The sequence below is a fragment of the Arachis stenosperma genome, chromosome 1 (assembly GCF_014773155.1).
Source record: "Arachis stenosperma cultivar V10309 chromosome 1, arast.V10309.gnm1.PFL2, whole genome shotgun sequence".
Classification (NCBI taxonomy): Eukaryota; Viridiplantae; Streptophyta; class Magnoliopsida; order Fabales; family Fabaceae; genus Arachis; species Arachis stenosperma.
In genome coordinates, this window is record NC_080377.1 from 76,348,959 (window position 1) to 76,370,920 (window position 21,962).

Consider the following 21,962-nt stretch of genomic DNA (forward strand, 5'->3'; position numbering starts at 1 on the left):
TCTTCCCCTCTTCTCACATCCTTCTATTTATGGAGCACCACTCCTCCTCAATGCACAATTCGAACTCTGTCTGACTAAGTTCGAATTCTTCTCCTTCTTCCTTCCATTTTTCTTCTTCTCTGACACCTCAAGGAATCTCTATACTGTGACATAGAGGATTCCACATTTTCTTGTTCTCTTCTCTTTCATATGAGCAGGAACAAAGACAAAAGCAATCTTGTTGAAGCTGACCCTGAACCTGAAAGGACCTTAAAGCGAAAGCTAAGAGAAGCTAAAGCACAACTCTCTGTAGAGGACCTAACAGAAATCTTCAAAGAAGAAGAACACATGGCAGCCGAAAACAACAACAATGCCAACAATGCAAGGAAGGTGCTGGGCGACTTTACTGCACCTACTCCCGACTTCTATGGGAGAAGCATCTCTATCCCTGCCATTGGAGCAAACAACTTTGAGCTTAGGTCTCAATTAGTTTCTCTAATGCAACAGAATTGCAAGTTCCATGGACTTCCATTGGAAGATCCTCATCAGTTCTTAGCTGAATTTTTGCAAATCTGTGACACTGTCAAGACTAATGGGGTTGACCCTGAGGTCTACAGACTGATGCTATTCCCTTTTGCTGTAAGAGACAGAGCTAGGACATGGTTGGACTCACAACCTAAAGAAAGCCTGGACTCATGGGAAAAGCTAGTCAATGCCTTTTTGGCAAAGTTCTTTCCACCTCAAAAATTGAGTAAGCTTAGAGTGGAAGTCCAAACCTTCAGACAGAAGGATGGAGAATCCCTCCATGAAGCTTGGGAAAGATACAAACAATTGATCAGAAAATGTCCTTCTAACATGCTTTCTGAATGGAGCATCATAGGTATTTTCTATGATGGTCTCTCAGAACTATCCAAGATGTCTTTGGATAGCTCTGCTGGAGGATCTCTTCATCTGAAGAAGACGCCTACAGAAGCTCAAGAACTAATTGAAATGGTTGCAAATAACCAATTCATGTACACTTCTGAAAGGAATCCTGTGAACAATGGGACTAATCAGAAGAAAGGAGTTCTTGAGATTGATACACTGAATGCCATTCTGGCTCAGAACAAGATATTGACTCAACAAGTCAATTTGATTTCTCAAAGTCTTTCTGGAATGCAAAATGCACCAAGCAGTACTAAGGATGCTTCATCTGAAGAAGAAGCCTATGATCCTGAGAACCCTTCAATGGAAGAGGTGAATTACCTAGGAGAACCCTATGGTAACACCTATAATTCTTCATGGAGAAATCATCCAAATTTCTCAGGGAAGGATCAACAGAGACCTCAACAAGGTTTCAACAACAATAATGGTGGAAGAAACAGGTTTAGCAATGGCAAACCTTTTCCATCATCTTCTCAGCAACAGACAGAGAATTCTAAGCAGAACCACTCTGACTTAGCAACCATGGTCTCTGATCTAATCAAAACCACTCAAAGTTTCATGACTGAAACAAGGTCCTCCATTAGGAATTTGGAGGCACAAGTGGGACAGCTGAGCAAGAAGATTACTGAACTCCCTCCTAGTACTCTTCCAAGCAATACAGAAGAAAATCCAAAAGGAGAGTGCAAGGCCATCAACATGGCCGAATTTGGAGAGGAAGGAGAGGAAGTGAACGCCACTGAGGAAGACCTCAATGGGCGTGTACTAGCCTCCAATGAGTTCCCTAATGAGGAACCATGGGAATCTGAGGCTCAAAATGAGACCATAGAGATTCCATTGGACTTACTTCTGCCTTTCATGAGCTCTAATGAGTATTCCTCTTCTGAAGAGGATGAGTATGTCACTGAAGAGCAAGTTGCTAAATACCTTGAAGCAATCATGAAGCTAAATGACAAGTTATTTGGAAATGAGACTTGGGAGAACGAACCTCCTTTGCTCACCAAAGAATTGGATAACTTGTCTAGGCAGAAATTACCTCAAAAGAGGCAGGACCCTGGAAAGTTCTCCATACCTTGTACCATAGGCACATTGACCTTCAAGAAGGCTCTGTGTGACTTAGGGTCAAGTGTAAACCTCATGCCTCTCTCTGTAGTGGAGAAGCTAGGGATCTTTGAGGTGCAAGCTGCAAGAATCTCACTAGAGATGGCAGACAATTCAAGAAAACAAGCTTATGGACTTGTAGAGGATGTTTTGGTAAAAATTGAAGACCATTACATCCCTGCTGATTTCATAGTCCTAGAGACTGGGAAGTGCATGGATGAATCTATCATCCTTGGCAGACCCTTCCTAGCCACAGCAAAGGCTGTGATTGATGTTGATAGAGGTGAACTGATCATTCAAGTGAATGAAGAATCCCTTGTGTTTAAGGCTCAAGGATATCCCTCTGTCACCATGGAGAGGAAGCATGAAGAGCTTCTCTCAAATCAGAGTCAAACAGAGCCCCCACAGACAAACTCTAAGTTTGGTGTTGGGAGGCCACAACCAAACTCTAAGTTTGGTGTTGAACCCCCACACTCAAACTCTAAGTTTGGTGTTGGGAGGTTCCAACATTGCTCTGAGCATCTGTGAGGCTCCATGAGAGCCCTCTGTCAAGCTACTGACATTAAAGAAGCGCTTGTTGGGAGGCAACCCAATGTTATATTTTATATATTTTCCTTTGTTATTTTATTTTATTTTGTAGGTTGATGATCATGAGAAGTCACAAAATCAATTGAAAAAGCAAAAACAGAATGAAAAGCAGAAAGAAAAACAGCACACCCTGGAGGAGAGCGTGTTGGCGTTTAAACGCCAGTAAGGCTAGCTGTTGGGCGTTTAACGCCCAGTCTAGCACCATTATGGGCGTTTAACGCCAGAAAGGGGCACCAGACTGGCGTTAAATGCCAGAAAAGGGCAAGAACTTGGCGTTAAACGCCAGAAATGGGCACCAGCCCGGCGTTTAACGCCATAATTGGCTAAAAACGCAATTTTGCATGCCATTTGGTGCAGGGATGACTTTTCCTTGACACCTTAGGATCTGTGGACCCCACAGGATCCCCACCTACCCCACCACTCTCTCTCTTCTTCACCAATCACCTCAACACCTCTTCCCCAAAAACCCTTCACCTATCAAATCCCATCCTTCTCTTCACCACTAACATCCATCCTTCATAAAACCCCACCTACCTCACCCTTCAAATTCAAACCACTTTCCCTCCCAAACCTACCCATACATGACCGAACCATGAGCCCCCCTCTCCTATATAAACCCTTCCTCACCCCTTCATTTTTCACACAACCTAAACACCACTTCTCCCCCTCTTTGGCCGAACACAAAGCCATTCCCTTCTTCCTCATTTCTTCTTCTTCTACTCTCTTCTTTCTTCTTTTGCTCGAGGACGAGCAAACCTTTTAAGTTTGGTGTGGTAAAAGCAGTGCTTTTTGGTTTTCCATAACCATTTATGGCATCCAAGGCCGGAGAAACCTCTAGAAAGAGGAAAGGGAAGGCAAAAGCTTCCACCTCCGAGTCATGGGAGATGGAGAGATTCATCTCAAGGGTGCATCAAGACCACTTCTATGAAGTTGTGGCCTTGAAGAAGGTGATCCCCGAGGTCCCTTTTTCACTCAAAAAGAGTGAATATCCGGAGATCCGACATGAGATCCGAAGAAGAGGTTGGGAAGTTCTTACCAACCCCATTCAACAAGTCGGAATCTTGATGGTTCAAGAGTTCTATGCCAATGCATGGATCACCAAGAACCATGATCAAAGTGTGAACCCGAATCCAAAGAATTGGCTTACAATGGTTCGGGGGAAATACTTGGATTTTAGTCCGGAAAATGTAAGGTTGGCATTCAACTTGCCTATGACGCAAGGAGATGAACATCCTTACACTAGAAGGGTCAACTTTGATCAAAGGTTGGACCAAGACCTCACTGACATTTGTGAAGAGGGCGCCCAATGGAAGAGAGATTCAAGAGGGAAGCCGGTTCAACTAAGAAGGCATGACCTCAAGCCCGTGGCTAGAGGATGGTTGGAGTTTATCCAACGCTCAATCATTCCCACTAGCAACCGGTCTGAAGTTACTCTAGACCGGGCCATCATGATTCATAGCATCATGATTGGAGAAGAAGTGGAAGTTCATGAGGTTATAGCCCAAGAACTCTATAAGGTGGCGGACAAGTCCTCCACCTTGGAAAGGTTAGCCTTTCCTCACCTCATTTGTCACCTCTGTTATTCAGTTGGAGTTGACATAGAAGGAGACACCCCCATTGATGAGGATAAGCCCATCACTAATAAAAGGATGGAGCAAACAAGAGACCCCTCTCATCATGAAATCTCTGAGATGCCTCAAGGGATGCACTTTCCTCCACAAGACTATTGGGAGCAACTGAACACCTCCCTAGGAGAATTGAGTTCCAACATGGGACAACTAAGGGTGGAGCACCAAGAACATTCCATCCTCCTCCATGAAATTAGAGAATATCAAAGAATCATGAGAGAGGAGCAACAAAGACAAGGAAGAGACATTGAGGAGCTCAAGCACCCCATAAGATCTTCAAGAGGAAGAACAAGCCGCCATCACTAAGGTGGACCCATTCTTTAATCTCCTTGTTCTTTATTTTATTGTTTTTCGAATTTTCATGCTTATGTTTATCCATGTTTGTGTCTTATGATCATTAGTGTCTTAAGTGTCTATGCCTTAAAGTTATGAATGTCCTATGAATCCATCACCTTTCTTGAATAAAAAAATTGTTCTTAATTGAAAAAGAAAAAGAAGTGCATGAATTTTGAATTTTATAACAGTTTAATTATTTTGATGTGGTGGCAACACTTTTGTTTTCTGAATGCATGCTTAAACAGTGCATATGTCTTTTGAATTTGTGATTCATGAATGTTGGCTCTTGAAAGAATGATGAAAGGAGACATGTTACTGAGGATCTGAAAAATCATCAAAATGATTCTTGAAGCAAGAAAAAGCAGTGAATACAAAAAAAAAAGAGAAAAGAGACGAAAAAAAAGAGAGAAAGAAAAAGAAAAGAAAAAGAAAGAAATAAAGTTGTGATCCAAGGCAAAAAGAGTGTGCTTAAGAACCCTGGACACCTCTAATTGGGGACTTTAGCAAAGCTGAGTCACAATCTGAAAAGGTTCACCCAATTATGTGTCTGTGGCATGCATGTATCCGGTGGTAATACTGGAAGACAGAGTGCTTTGGGCCACGACCAAGACTCATAAAGTAGCTGTGTTCAAGAATCATCATACTTAACTAGGAGAATCAATAACACTATCTAGATTCTGAGTTCCTAAAGAAGCCAATCATTCTGAATTTCAAGGGATAAAGTGAGATGCCAAAACTATTCAGAGGCAAAAAGCTAAAAGCCCCGCTCATCTAATTAATACTGATCTTCATAGATGTTTTTGGAATTCATTGCATATTCTCTTCTTTTTATCTTATTTGATTTTCAGTTGCTTGAGGACAAGCAACAATTTAAGTTTGGTGTTGTGATGAGCGGATAATTTGTACGCTTTTTGGCATTGTTTTTAGTATGTTTTTAGTATGACCCAGTTAGTTTTTAGTATATTTTTATTATTTTTTAGTTAAAATTCACTTTTCTGGACTTTACTATGAGTTTGTGTGTTTTTCTGTGATTTCAGGTATTTTCTGGCTGAAATTGAGGGACCTGAGCAAAAATCTGATTCAGAGACTGAAAAGGACTGCAGATGCTGTTGGATTCTGACCTCCCTGCACTCGAAGTGGATTTTCTGGAGCTACAAAAGCCCAATTGGCGCGCTCTCAACGGCGTTGGAAATTAGACATCCTGGGCTTTCCAGCAATATATGATATTCCATACTTTGCCCAAGATTTGATGGCCCAAACCGGCGATCAAAGTCACCTTCAGAAATTCCAGCGTTAAACGCCGGAACTGGCACCAAAGTGGGAGTTAAACGCCCAAACTGGCACAAAAGCTGGCGTTTAACTCCAAGAAGAGTCTCTACACGAAAATGCTTCATTGCTCAGCCCAAGCACACACCAAGTGGGCCCGGAAGTGGATTTTTATGTCATTTACTCATCTTTGTAAACCTTAGGCTACTAGTTTTCTATAAGTAGGACCTTTTACTATTGTATTTTCATCTTGGTTTTTCTGGTTCCCTCTCTGGGACCGAAGCCAATGATCACTTTTGTTCTTATGTATTTTCAATGGTGGAGTTTCTACACACTATAGATTAAGGTGTGGAGCTCTGCTGTACCTCGAGTAATAATGCAATTACTATTGTTCTTCTATTCAATTCAGCTTGTTCCTGTTCCAAGATATCACTTGTTCTTCAACTTGATGAATGTGATGATCCGTGACACTCATCATCATTCTCACCTATGAACGTGTGACTGACAACCACCTCCGTTCTACCTTAGATTAGGTGAATATCTCTTGGATTCCTGATACACGATGCATGGTTGATCGCCTGACAACCGAGCGCTCGCCTGACAACCGAGCCAGCCATTCCGTGAGATCAGGGTCTTCGTGGTATAGGCAAGAACTGATGGCGGCATTCAAGAGAATCCGGAAGGTCTAACCTTGTCTGTGGTATTCTGAGTAGGATTCAATGATTGAATGACTGTGACGTGCTTCAAACTCCTGAAGGCGGGGCATTAGTGACAGACGCAAAAGAATCACTGGATTCTATTCCGGCCTGATCGAGAACCGACAGATGGATAGCCGTGCCGTGACAGGGTGCGTTGAACATTTCCACTGAGAGGATGGGAGGTAGCCACTGACAACGGTGAAACCCTTGCATAAGCTTGCCATGGAAAGGAGTGAGAAGGATTGGATGAAGACAATAGGAAAGCAGAGAGACGGAAGGGACCAAGCATCTCCATTCGCTTATCTGAAATTCCTACCAATGAATTACATAAGTATCTCTATCTTTATCTTTATGTTTTATTCGTCATCTATACCATTTGAGTCTTCCTGACTAAGATTTACAAGGTGACCATAGCTTGCTTCATACCAACAATCTCCGTGGGATCGACCCTTACTCGTGTAAGGTTTATTACTTGGACGACCCAGTGCACTTGCTGGTTAGTTGTGCGGAGTTGTGATAAAGAGTTGAGATTGCAATGAGCGTACCATGTTGATGGCGCCATTGATGATCACAATTTCGTGCACCAGATGACTGTGAAGAGCTTCAAACTCACGAATGTTGGGCGTTGTGACAGACGCAAAAGGATCACTGGATCCTATTCCAACACAAGTGAGAACCGATAGATGATTAGCCATGTACATGGACTATTTTCACTGAGAGGATGGATGGTAGCCATTGACAACGGTGATCCACCAACATACAGCTTGCCATGGAAGAAGCCTTGTGTGCGTGAAGAAGAAGACAGTAGGAAAGCAGAGATTCAGAAGACAGAGCATCTCCAAAACCCCAACCCATTCCCCATTACTGCATAACAAGTATTTATTTCATGCTCTTTTACTTTTCGCAATTAAAACTAAGAACCACTATTGATATCCTGACTAAGAATAATAAGATAACCATAGCTTGCTTCAAGCCGGCAATCTCCGTGGGATCGACCCTTACTCACGTAAGGTATTACTTGGACGACCTAGTGCACTTGCTGGTTAGTTGTGCGGAATTACAAAGTGTGATTGTAATTTTCGTGCACCAATAGGGCGTGCTATACCCTGGAGGAGAGAAAAGAGGGTGTGCCACACCCCAACACCATCAACACCAGGTATGCCATGCCAGGTACTATGCGTGCCACGCCTTAGCACAACTGAGAAGGGGCGTGCCATGTGATACGTTTGCATCATTAGTTGTTTTTCTTTGTTTAATTCATTGTTTTCTTAGGTTTAATTACAATTTTATCTTCTAATTTTGTCATTTTTAAGTATCTTGTGCTACTAAAGTGTTTGCTAAGTGTTTTCAAGAAATTATAATCAAAAGATAGGCAAATCAAGTAGCAAATTGAAGGTTGATCAAAGAGCACACTTAGCATGAAGAATGGAGAGCTAGGGACACAAGGATCAAGCCATGCACTAATTCAAGAAGCAGAGCATGCCACACTCTGAAGGAGGAGAGAGGGGCGTACTATTCTCCCTCTTATTCTTCCTTCTCTCTTCTCACACCTCCTCCCTCCTATTCTTTCTTCCTTTCATGCTACATCCTATCTCTTTCTTTCCTTTTCTCTTTACTTGACGACGAGCAAAAGTCTTAAGTTTGGCATTGGGACGCTTAGCTTTTCACTCTCCATAGAACCAAAGGTTGGGGAATCATCCTCAAGAAAGAGGAAAGAAAAAGCTCCCTCAATAGTCGCTTACGAGCTCCACCGGTTTTACACCAAGCTTCATGAGGAACATTACTACAATGTCATTAGCAAGAAGAAGGTAACAGACAAACACAAGAAGGAGCACCCCAAGTTCAAAACTTGGCGCACCATGGTCTGAGGGAGGACTCTGCAGTTCGGAATGGAAAAAGTGAGGGAAATCTTTAAACTACCTCTATCCAAAGATGATCCTCACTCTTTCAACAGGAGAATACAAGCCGATCTGAGATTGGATCAAGTCTTCAAAGAAATATGCCTCCCCGGAGCACAATGAAAGAAGGACGCTAGGGGTCAGCCATTCCAGCTGAGAAGGAATGATCTCAAGCCAGTTTCTAGAGAATGGCTGGAGTTCATTCAACTCTTCATCCTTCCCACTAGCAATCGTTCTGAGGTCACTGTGAGGTGATATGTGATGATCCACAGTATTATGTTTGGCAATGAAGTGGAAGTTCATTAGTTAATCCCTTTGGAGATATACAATACCGCAACAAAGACCCCAACCCTCTCTAGGCTGGATTTTTCTAATCTCATCTCTCGCTTGTGTGAGGTGACCAAAGTCCAGATTGATAAAGATATATTTATTGCAGTACCTAATCACCAAGGATAGCATAGAGCACACTCAGAAACTTGGGCAAGCACTAACTCAGAAGCCAGTTCTCCCTCCTCAGAGGAAGCAGCCTAAATGGCCTCAAGAACATAGCATCCATCCATGCGAGTACTGGACTCAACTGGTAGTATTGATTAGACAGTTGATATCCACCATGGACCAACTGAAAGAAGAACACAGAGGCCAATCTATCATCCTTCACAAGCTGACTGAGGAGCAAAAGAAGCAGGGGCGTGAGTTGGAAGAGTTGAAGTGCTAGAAGGGATCTTCCAGAGAGAGCAGTAGCCAGCATGACTGAGGTGATTGAGTTTCACCCTTATCTTCCTTATCTTATTTCTGTTTTTAGTACTTTATTTGATTTTCTGTTTTCCCATTCCGAGTTACATAATCATTGTTAGGATTTCTTGCTTTCTAGTTTAGTAAGCTAATTTTAAAATTTTTAAGTTAACTTTTTTGAAAAATATCTGATGTACCACTCATTAAACTTAAATAAAGTTTTAAGAAAGAGAGTAATAATAAGCTCCATGAGGATTCAAGTTATATATTCCTTGGGTGTTTTAGTTGCTTTGACGCGGTAGTCCCATCTCCATTTCTGAATGAATGAATTAACTGTGCACATTTGATATTGAAGTTGAGTGCGTTGGTTCTTGAGGAACAGGAACACAGAAAAGTATTATAGATTCCCTGAAACAAGAAAAAGATTGATCCTTGAAGAAAAAGAGACAGCAAAGAGAAATAAAAAGAGAAAGGTCCAAGGATTTGAGAATCAATCGTTAGGAGGGTTGACGTTGGGATTTTTGCCAGTAAAGAATTTCATAAAAACAGTCGCGTTGTAGATATAGTCTCTAAACCGACAGAAATCCCTTCGTATAAACATTTTGGTTGTCACAAGTAACAAACCCCTTTAAAATTGATAACCGAGTATTTAAACCTCGGGTCGTCTTCTCAAGCAATTACAGGGAGGTATGTTCTTATTATTGGCTATGAAAAAGGTAAAATTGGGGTTTTGGAGGTAAGGGGGCAGTATGTTGCACAAAAAATAATAAGAAAAATAAATAAATAACTATAAAATAAACTCTTGGCAAGGTATGGGAACTGGAGGTCCTATCCTGGTTATCCTTATCAATTGTAATGAGAATTGGATTTTTCTCCCACTTTGTTAACCTCTAACTATGAAGGTAAGTTAAGTGGATGAATTAATTCCAATTTTCAATCAGCAATGAGTTTGATAAATCAAGAGTTACCAATTATTTAACCAAGGCCAAAAGGGGAAAAACTAAATCTACTAGAATAACAATATCCTCAGATTGGGAATAATAAAAAGGAACAATCATAAACTGAAATGCTTCAAATATCATTAAATAAAATATTCAAATCTTAACATGGAAAAGTTCATAAATTAAATTGGGATAAATAAAAATAAAGAACCTGGGATTGAGGGTCACTCCTAAAACTAAGAGAAGTCCTAAATCCTAAGAGAGAGAGAGGAGAGAACCTCTCTCCAAACTAAATCTAAATCATGGAAAGTGAATTATGAGTGCTTGATAATGAATGGATACATTCTCCCACTTTATAGCCTCTAATTTGTGTTCTCTGGGCCGAAAATTGGGTCAGAAACAGCCCAAAAATCGCTAATTACGAAATTTGGTACGTGCAGGTCACGGCCAAGTGACACGGAGGCGTCGCCCACGCGGCCGCGCGGATTTGAAGTTCGCAGATACGATGTGTCCGCGTGGATCACGCGTTCGTGTTGTCTAGCGTCAAAGCAACTATAGTATATTATATATCAAATCGAAGCTCTGGACGTTAGCTTTCTAACGCAACTGAAACCGCATCGTTTGGACCTCTGTAGCTAAAGTTATAGCCGTTTGAGTGCAAAGAGGTCAGGCTGGACAGCTTAGCAGTTTCTCCAACTTCTTGTATTTCTTTCACTTTTGCATGCTTCCTTTCCATCCTCTGAGCCATTCATGCCTTGTAATCCCTGAAATCACTTAACACACATATCACGGCATCTAATGGTAATAAAAGAGGATTAATATTAAGCAAATATAAGATCAAAGAAGCATGTTTTCAATCATAGCATAAAATCAGGAAGGAAAATGTAAAACATGCGAATAGTATGAATAGGTGGGTGAAAAGCTGATAAAAACCACTCAATTGAGCACAAGATAAACCATAAAATAGTGGTTTATCAACATCCCCACACTTAAACAATAGCATGTCCTCATGCTAAGCTCAAGAGAAGCTATAAAGATGAAGAGGAATGGTAGAATGTATGAAATGCAACCTATAAATGCAACTACATGCTAAGATATTTCTACCTACTTGGTTAAAAATAAATAAATCTTTCAAGAATAAATACAAACTGGATTCTACTAATTCAAATCACAAAATACAATACAAATAACTTGCAAGAAGAAGATAGCTCATGAAAGCAGGGAACATAGAATTGAGCGCTGAACCCTTACTGGTAGTGTATATCACTCTAACTCTCAAGTGTCTAGGGTCAATTCTCTCAATTCTCTACTAATCTTGCTTTCTATATCTTGCTCTTTATCTAACAATCAACAAAAATTTAATGCACCAATACACAAATCAAGAGGTCTTTTAAAGGTTGTAATGGGGTTAGGGTCAAGGTAGGATTGCATTTTGGCCAAGTGGACTAAAATCTGAATCCTTAATTAACATAAACTTTTCCACCTAACTTAGGACAATCCATATAATCATAATGTAAGATCTGACTTCCCATTAACTATGTTTTTCACATATTCATGCATTCTAATTTCAAGTACAACTCATATGCATTGCTTTCACCACTTACTTTGGGGCATTTTGTCTCCTTTCACTTATTTTGCTCTTTTTTTTATATATTTTTTTTGTTTTTCTCAATGCATATGATTAATTTATTGAATGCATGAACATGTCCTAAATATTTCTTTCACATTTTCAGAAAAATCTAACATACTCAATTCTCAAACCAGATGTTTCCAAACCCACTCTTCCCCACACTTAATTCATAAGCATTTTCACTAGTCTAAGCTAACCAAGGATTCAAATTAAGGACATTATTATTTTTTGCTTAGAGTTAATGATGTGCTAAAATAAAGAACAAAGGGGTAAAATAGGCTCAAATTGGTTTGCAAGGGATAATGAAGGGTTAAGGTCATATGGGTATGTAAGCTCAGTGAAACAAGGCCTCAATCATATAAGTGTATGCATACATCAAATAATGGAAATATAGAATTAAGCAAGACAAAGATCACAATTTAGAGGGAAAATTACACACTAAAACAAAATTTTGGCTGATGAAATGCAACCAATTCAAATAGGCTCAAAATCTCACAGGTTTTGTGTGTCCGAACTCTAAACCATGTTCCAAAATAATATTTCTTCAAACAAGTGTAACATTAAATTTTATTCAAATTAGTGAAATGCTCTAAAAGGTTTCTTGAAGAAGAAAATATTACTTTAACCAAGTGGTAAAATATGCAAAAATCAAACAAGTATGCAAATGCAACAACTAATCTACAAAGAAAATTTAAACATTGGTGTTTGAGACAAGAAAGTACTAACCCATGGAGATCGGTATCGACCTCCCCACACTTAAAGATTGCACCGTCCTCGGTGCATGCTGAGATGTGCAGGTGGACGGGTGGTTCCAACTGATGCCTTTCTTCAAGGATTGTGCAGATGGACTTGTTTGTCTCCCCATGTAAACGTCTTCCAGTTCCCCTCCGGGTGGCCATCCTGAAAGAAAAAGGGAAGAAAAGTAACCCAGAAATAAAGATAAGAAAACAAATAAAGTATGGGTGGGTTAATGCCAAATGATAAGGGTGTCAATTACATGGTAGCTACAACATGTAAGTGAGAAAACAATAGAAGCCATGGCATACCAGTGGTATAAAAATGTGTAATATAGGGGAGGAGAGTGGGTAATGGAAGTATTAATACAAGCTCATGTCAATGCAAATGGAGTGTAAGTATCATAAAAGATTGGCATTGGCAGATAATTAATATCATCCCACAGTGTAAAACAAGTTACCAAAATAAATTTAAGAAAATATGCAACGGTTGAATAAAAAAAATTTTTTAACACTAATAAAAATTCAGAAAAGGAAAGAAAAATATGCACCATTTTAAAATGCAATGAATGAAATATGCAAATAAATGAAGTAAAATAGGATGAAGGTGAAAAAGAATGAGAAGTGAAAGAAATAAAGTAAGAAAGAAAGAAGAAAGAAGAAAAGATAGAAGAAATTAGGATTGGGGAAGAAAAGATAAGATATTCGGCAAATTGGGATATGTTGTGCGGCGCAGGCGACACAGCCGCGTGGGGCACGCGTTCGCGTGGATGCGCTTCAAGTATGGTGACGCGATCGCGTCGGTCACGCGGTCGCGTGACCCATGTTATGCTTCTGGCGCGAGTGCAGCCTCGCGCCAGCACAACTCTCTGTTCAAATTAATTTATTTGCCAAAATTGGGGTGACGCGATCGCGTGGGTCATGCGATCGCGTGGGCGGCCAAGATTGGAGGATGACGCGGACGCGTAGGGCACGCATTCGCGTGGTAAGGCTTGTGCTTCTAGCGCCAGTACAGCCTTACTTCAGCATAACTTTTGGCCATACACCCCTTTTACGTCGATTATCAGGTCACGCGGCCGCGTAGGTGATGCGGTCGCGTGGGAGGCATGTGTCTCATGTGACGCGGACGCGTCAGCGACGCGGTCGTGTGGATCAATTTGTGCCATTAGCGCGCCTCCAGCCTCGTTTTCGCGTGACTCTCTGTTCAACCTTATTTTCTTCCAAACGCACATACGACGCGGACGCGTCGCGTGCGAAAAATCCCTTTTTTTTTTCATCTGAAAAATGAAGAATGCAGTGTTAATATGAATGTGATGCAAAACTCCAGGTTCAATATAATAAAATAAAATAAAACTAGAAAACAAATAAAACTAAATAAAAATGAAAAAGGAACAATCATACCATGGTGGGTTGTCTCCAACCTAGCACTTTTGGTTAAAGTCCTTAAGTTGGACGTTGGTTGAGCTTCCTGTTATGGCGGCTTGTGTTTAAATTCATCTAGAAATCTCCACCAATGCTTGGAATGCCAATGGCCTCCGGGTCCCAAACTAGGCATGTGAAGCTTTTGAGCAGCTTCAAACAGACTTTCAGGCTCCCGGGGTGATGAATATCAGAATATTTTCCAGAATCCCAAACTCTGGTTCCAAATCCGCTTTCGTTGTGATCTATACTTTTCCATCTGGGCGGTTTGGAAATTAGATTCTCACCACGGTGGCCAAACGTTCTCCGTGATCTATTCAATTGAGCATGATACCAATCCTTGCACTTCGAGTTGAAGTGTGGAACCTTATTGAACCTTGTGCACCGGCTCTGAGTATGAGCCATTTCCCTTTTATTCTTAAAGCCGCAGAGAGCTCTAAGCTGGCCATCTGTTTCAAGCAAAGCATATTCAAGTGGAATATTAAAGATAAAAGATAAGGATTTTACCCACTTGTAGTTTGTGGTGGGCGGTAACGGCCTTGGGATAGGTGTTTCCAGTGGTTCTGTAAGTTCTACTCCCTTATAATCTTCTGTGAATTCTTCCACTTCAACCATCTCTTGATCAGAGTCTTCAATTTCTCCCTCATTATCGCTCAAGTCGTATATTGGAGGTTGAGAAAGATCTACCTTAGCATCATCTTCATGTTCACTCAGGGAAGATTCTTCAGTCTCAAAGAAATCACTTGTGGATGCAAGTTCGCCGCTAAAAGAACAGGACTCGTGATCATCATCATCAAGGAAACCTGTGTCCTGGGTTATTCCGTTCAGTTCTTCATAAGATATTTGCATTGGAGGCGGTGCAAAATCCTCCTCAGCATCAATTGTAACATCCTTGACGGAGTTCTCCACAACAACCGACTCTTCTTCTTCTGCAATGACAGCTTTCTCTACTTGTTCTAGTACGAAGTTATGCTCTATGCTGTTCACTGGAGTTTCCTGTGTCTTCTTCACAACACGTTCTTCATTAGATTCTCCACACAAGGCCATGGGGGTCTGTTGAGGGGCTGAACATCCAGAAGATAATTGTTTTAATTTCTCCACCATTGCTTGCTCCGGTTGATGAAGGAGTGCAGTACATTGCTTCATTGATTCTTCGAGGCTAACCTGTGATTTTGACTTTGATGGATATGGGTAATGTGTATAGGGGAGTGGTGGTTCTTGGGAGTAATTGGATTGGTATTGGGGCAGATAAGGATCGTATGGTGGCGAATGGCGAAAAGAAGCTTGTGAGTGTGGTGGTTCGAGGTCATGTTGAGAGGATCGTCTATAGGCACGGGGTGGGGCTTGTTGGTAGTTACAAGGTTGTCCACCATATCTTTCAGCTGGGTATGCATTGTAGAATGGTCGTTGTCCATGATATCTTGGAGGGTGTTGTTGTCTAAAGGGTTGATTATATCCTCTTGACTCTATCCATCCTTGATTGGTCTGACCTTGATGCATATTCCTACTATCATTTCAATTTCCTTCAACAAAGTTAGAACTGAACTCAAAGCGAGAGGGGTGAGAATTCATAGTAGCTATCAGAAATAAGGGGGAAAAAGAGAAAACAAATAAACAAGAAAAAGAAAGATATTTTTTTTTGAAAAATATTTACAATAAACAATAACAAGGCACACGTTTGCAATTCCCCGGCAACGGCGCCATTTTGACGTTGGGATTTTTGCCAGTAAAGAATTTCATAAAAATAGTCGCGTTGTAGATATAGTCTCTAAACCGACAGAAATCCCTTCGTACAAACGTTTTGGTTGTCACAAGTAACAAACCCCTTTAAAATTAATAACCGAGAATTTAAACCTCAGGTCGTCTTCTCAAGGAATTGCAGGGAGGTATGTTCTTATTATTGGCTATGAAAAAGGTAAAAGTTGGGTTTTGGAAGTAAGGGGGCAGTATGTTACACAAAAAATAATAAGAAAAATAAATAAATAACTATAAAATAAACTCTTGGCAAGGTATGGGAACTGGAGGTCCTATCCTGGTTATCCTTATCAATTGTAATGAGAATTGGATTTTTCTCCCACTTTGTTAACCTCTAACTATGAAGGTAAGTTAAGTGGATGAATTAATTCCAATTTTCAATCAGCAATGAGTTTGATAAATCAAGAGTTACCAATTATTTAACCAAGGCCAAAAGGGAAAAAAACTAAATCTATTAGAATAACAATATCCTCATATTGGGAATAATAAAAAGGAACAATCATAAACTGAAATGCTTCAAATATCATTAAATAAAATATTCAAATCTTAACATGGAAAAGTTCATAAATTAAATTGGGATAAATAAAAATAAAGAACCTGGGATTGAGGGTCACTCCAAGAGAAGTCATAAATCCTAAGAGAGAGAGAGGAGAGAACCTCTCTCCAAACTAAATCTAAATCATGGAAAGTGAATTATGAGTGCTTGATAATGAATGGATGCATTCCCCCACTTTATAGCCTCTAATCTGTGTTCTCTGGGCCGAAAACTGGGTCAAAAACAGCCCAGAAATCGCTAATTACAAAATCTGGTACGTGCAGGTCGCGGCCAAGTGACGCGGAGGCGTCGCCCACGCAGCCGCGCGGATTTGAAGTTCGCAGATGCGACACGTCTGCGTGGATCACGTGTTCACGTCACCTAGCGTTAGGGCAACTATGGGGTATTATATATCAAATCGAAGTCCCGGACGTTAGCTTTCTAACGCAACTGGAACTGCATCATTTGGATCTCTGTAGCTAAAGTTATAGCCGTTTGAGTGCAAAGAGGTCAGGCTGGACAGCTTAGCAGTTTCTCCACCTTCTTGTATTCCTTCCACTTTTGTATGCTTCCTTTCCATCCTCTGAGCCATTCATGCCCTGTAATCCCTGAAATCACTTAACACACATATCACGGCATCTAATGGTAATAAAAGAGGATTAATATTAAGCAAATATAAGATCAAAGAAGCATGTTTTCAATCATAGCATAAAATCAAGAAGGAAAATGTAAAACATGCGAATAGTATGAATAGATGGGTGAAAAGCTGATAAAAACCACTCAATTGAGCACAAGATAAACCATAAAATAGTGGTTTATCAAGGGTCAAAAGTAATCTAAAGCTCAAAAGAGTGGGTCTCCCTAACCATATGCTTGTGGTATGAAAGTGTCAAGTAACCCTTGAGACTGAGCACTTAAAATCATGGCCCAATGCTCTTACAGAATATGCCTAAGGCTTTGAGTACCACTGTCTGGGAGAAAAATCAAAGAAAAATTCGAACCCAAAAGTTTCCCCCAGTTAAGTGCTTGTGGTGTTTATGTATCAAGTTAAGCTTGAAAACAAAACACCTAGGATCACGACTAGGCTCAAAGGTGCAAAGCACCAAAGCAAAGAAAAGCTGTGTTTAAGAATCAACAAGAGCCTAAAGAAGATAATCAATAATACCATCCGAGTTGTAGTTCTAAAGGATGCCAATATTTCTGAGCTTTAAAGAATATTGAGATGCTAAACCTATTCAGAATTGAAAAGTCATAAGCCTTACTCAGTAACTAGACCTGAGCTTCATTGACAACTTAAAGTTTTAAGCATTATCTCTTTTTTAGTCCCATATTTGCTTTGGTTGCTTGAGGACAAGCAATAGTTTAAGTTTGGTGTTGTGATGCCTGAGCATCTTATATCCTTTTTCTAGTTATTTTTATATTATTTTTAATTAGATTTTATTTACTTTTACTTGATTTTAGCACAAAATTACCTTTTGGATGCTACTTTGAGTTTTTCTTGTATTTTTATGATTTTAGGTGAAATTCAGAGCAGTTTGGAGAAGTCTGGAGTAAGAAGGGAAAATGCTGATAGCACCCTTCCTGGGAGCTGAACACCCACCTGGCATTTGGCGCCAGCAGGGGGCACAGGCCAGCAACATTAGACTTCTCCCCTTCGTGTTCAACCCCATTCCTGAAGTTGAACGCCAGCAACAACCCGTTTCACACCTCTTTGGGCCTCCAAGTGGATTTAGCACTCCCTAACTTTATTTATTTTTTTGTAATTTTTATTTAAAAATAATATCTTTTAGGTCTAGCATTTATTATTTAAGTTAGTATTTAAGGTAAAAGATTAACCCTGGCAAGGGGTTCGAACATAATCTTCTTCCTTCCGCACTTTTCAAAACCTTATTTTCACTATAAGTTATGAGCAACTAAACCTCCTGATTAAGGTTAGGAGCTCTATTTATTTCTATGGATTAGAACTATTATTCTTTTATTTTAGTTAATGTTCGATTCAATTCTAAGGTGTTGTTTTCGTTCTTAATCTTATGAACTGGGTGGAATGAGAGTATGGTCCTTTTCTACATGAGTTCTCGTGATTCTCGAAAGAGTTATCTCGCTTGAACTACAGCTTGAAAACACTGCTCCTAAATTGCTAATTACATGAACTAATTGGGATATGTGACATATAATCCTGTTAGCTTTGGGTAATTAGGATTTTTGTGGCGCTAAACTAGTTTTCTAAACTTCACCCTCTGAACTGAATTGAATGACCATGAGAGTGGCATTTGATGAGGATTAGGGGAGATTAAATCACTAATAGATTAGGGTTTAATCACTTATGGTTTGCCATAGAATGAATCATTGATTGTTAAAATAATTGGTAAGACGTTTTAATCCGGAAAGATAAACATCTACAAGACCTTAACCGATTTCTCATCATTGTTTTACACCAAACCCTTCAATTGCTTTCTTTATTTTCTTGTTCACTTGTTTATGCATTTTACACCAACAAACAACCCTTACTGTTTTCCTGACTAAGTCCAACAGGATAACTATTGCTTTCTCAATCTGACAATCCTCATGGGATTGATCCTCACTCATATCGGGTATTATTTGGATGACTCGGTGTACTTGGCGGTTAAGATGTGTGAGTTCTAATTTCGTGCACCAGTATTTGCCTCCCATATTTGTGTTTGTTTCTGAGAGATCCCTCATGCTAATAGAGGAGAAGTAGATGTTTGTTCCATTTGGTGATTGGGAAGTTTGCAAAGAACAGAAAATGAAGAGTTAGATTAGAATCCGTAGATATAGTCACTATATTTCTGGTTTAGTGAGAACTCTAGGAATTTGATATGGGTTGTTGGAGTTTTGGAATGCCTCTAGCTTCCCGGGACCTTATGTGTTATCTATATGAGCTCTTTTACCATACTAAAAATCCTTAGTTCTCAATCCATACATGTTCAGTTATTTTTCAAATGTAGGGATGTGAGGCACCTCGTTGAGCATGTTAGAGACTCTTTGGCAAGCGAAGATCTAATTTTGGAAAATGTTATTTTGAGTTCTTAGTTCATATAAATGTATATATATATTCTCTACTTTGTATAAACTTGTATTTTGTCCTTCATAGAGGTTGACACGGAGAATAGGAATTATATTTTGCCTTTGCTTCATAGGTTGAGTTTGGAGTTTGCTATATGTATCTTGTTAAAACTCTATATTCGTGTGTATATTATCTCTTCTGTACGTTGTTATCTGTTTCATCTACGCTTAACCGTTTCGAGTGTGAGGTGACTTTCAAATTCTGTTTTGTTCAACTTTTTTTTCTTCTTCAAGGTTGGGGTGTGTGTTGGTGCACGAAATTGCAATCACACTTTTGCAATCCCGCACAACTAACCAGCAAGTGCACTGGGTCGTCCAAGTAATACCTTACGTGAGTAAGGGTCGATCCCACGGAAATTGTCGGCTTGAAGCAAGCTATGGTTATCTTGTAACTCTTAGTCAGGATATCAATAATTATCAGGGTTGATTGTAAAAAGCAAAAGAACATGAAATAAGTACTTGTTTTGCAGTAATGGGAAACAGGTTGAGGTTTTGGAGATGCTCTGTCTTCTGAACCTCTGCTTTCCTACTGTCTTCTTCTTCAAACACACAAGGCTCCTTCCATGGCAAGCTGTATGTAGGGCTTCACTGTTATCAATGGCTACCTCCCATCCTCTCAGTGAAAATGTTCAACGCGCTCTGTCACAGCACGGCTAATCATCTGTCGGTTCTCAATCGGGTTGGAATAGAATCCATTGATTCTTTTGCGTCTGTCACTAACGCCCAGCCCTCAGGAGTTTGAATCTCATCACAGTCATTCAATCCTTGAATCCTACTCAGAATACCACAGACAAGGTTTAGACCTTCCGGATTCTCTTGAATGCCGCCATCAATTCTAGCTTATACCACGAAGATTCTGATTAAGGAATCCAAGAGATATCTACTCAATCTAAGGTAGAACGGAGGTGGTTGTCAGGTACACATTCATAGTTGAGAATGATGATGAGTGTCACGGATCATCACATTCATCAGGTTTAAAAACAAGTGATATCTTAGAATGGAAGCAAGCATGATTGAATGAAAAACAATAGTGATTGCATTAATCCATCAAGACACAGCAGAGCTCCTCACCCCCAACCATGGGGTTTAGAGAGTCATGCTGTAGAAGATACAATGAGAAACGTGTAATGTGCCATGAGGTAGAGATACAATATCAAAAGGTCCTATTAATAGTGAACTAGTAACCTAGGGTATACAGAAATGAGTAAATGACGTAAAAATCCACTTCCGGGGTCCACTTGGTGTGTGCTTGGGCTGAGCATTGAAGCTTTCATGTGTAGAGACTTTTTCTGGAGTTAAACGCCAGCTTTTATGCCAGTTTGGGCGTTTAACTCCAATTTTTGTGCCAGTTCCGGCGTTTAACGCCGGGATTTCTGAAGCTGATTTGCCACGCCGGTTTGGGCCATCAAATCTTGGGCAAAGTATGGACTATTATATATTGCTGAAAAGCCCAGGATGTCTACTTACTAAAGCCGTTAAGAGCGCGCCAATTGAGCTTCTATAGCTCCAGAAAATCCACTTCGAGTACAGGGAGGTCAGAATCCAACAGCATCTGCAGTCCTTTTCAGTCTCTGAATAAGATTTTTGCTCAGGTCCCTCAATTTCAGCCAGAAAATACCTGAAATCACAGAAAAACACACAAACTCATAGTAAAGTCCAGAAAAGTGAATTTTAACTAAAAACTAACAAAAATATACTAAAAACTAACTAAAACATACTAAAAACAATGCCAAAAAGCGTATAAATTATCCGCTCATCATGTGTCTTCTTTAAGGTAGGTATGTGTGTGTGTGTTTCTTTCACCATTAAACTTCACCAAAGCATCGTGTTTTCAAAGAACTAAAAATTAACGTGTAAAATCAATGAAACTAAGAAAGTATTTCTTCCACCATTAAACTTCACTGAAGCGTTGTGTTTTCAAAAGATCTGAAAAATAATAACACGTTTAGGAAAACTATATGATCTAAATCCTTGTTGTTTGTCTTTGTTTGCAGGATATTATTGCTGTAGGCCCTCCTATCCACTGATGCTCAAAGCCTTGGATCCTTTTTATTACCCTTGCCTTTTGGGTTTAAAGGGCTATTGGCTTTTTCTACTTGCTCTTTCTTCTTTTTTTTTTGCAAGCTTTTCACTGCTTTTTCTTGCTTCAAGAATCATTTTTATGATTTTTCAGATCCTCAATAACATTTCTCCTTTTCCATCATTCTTTCAAGAGCCAACAATTTTAACATTCTTAAAACAACAAATTCAAAAGACATATGCACTGTTCAAGCATTCATTCAGGAAATAAAAAGTATTGTCACCACATCAAACTAATTCGACTAGTTTCAAAGATGAATTCGAAATCCTGTACTTCTTGTTCTTTTGTGATTAAAGCATTTTTCATTTAAGAGAGGTGATGGATTCATAGGACATTCATAGCTTTAAGGCATAGACACTAAGATACTAATGATCATGTAGTGAAGACACAAACATAGATAGAACATCAAGCTTAAAAATTTGAAAAACAGAAAATAAAGAACAAGGAGATTAAAGAACGGGTCCACCTTAGTGATGGCAGCTTGTTCTTCCTCTTGAAGATCTTATGGAGTGCTTGAGCTCCTCAATGTCTCTTCCTTGCCTTTGTTGCTCCTCTCTCATGATTCTTTAATCTTCTTTAATTTCATGGAGGAGGATGGAATGTTCTTGGTGCTCCACCCTTAGTTGTCCCATGTTGG

General features: G+C 39.8%; 1 non-coding gene across 1 annotated transcript; it reads right to left on the bottom strand.

Moving 5' to 3' along the window:
- Window positions 1-732: 732 nt before the first annotated feature.
- On the bottom strand, window positions 733-840 carry LOC130947728 (small nucleolar RNA R71). The gene has a single exon (XR_009072784.1). It is a non-coding gene; the product is annotated as a small nucleolar RNA R71 (small nucleolar RNA).
- Between the last annotated feature and the right edge of the window lie 21,122 nt (window positions 841-21,962).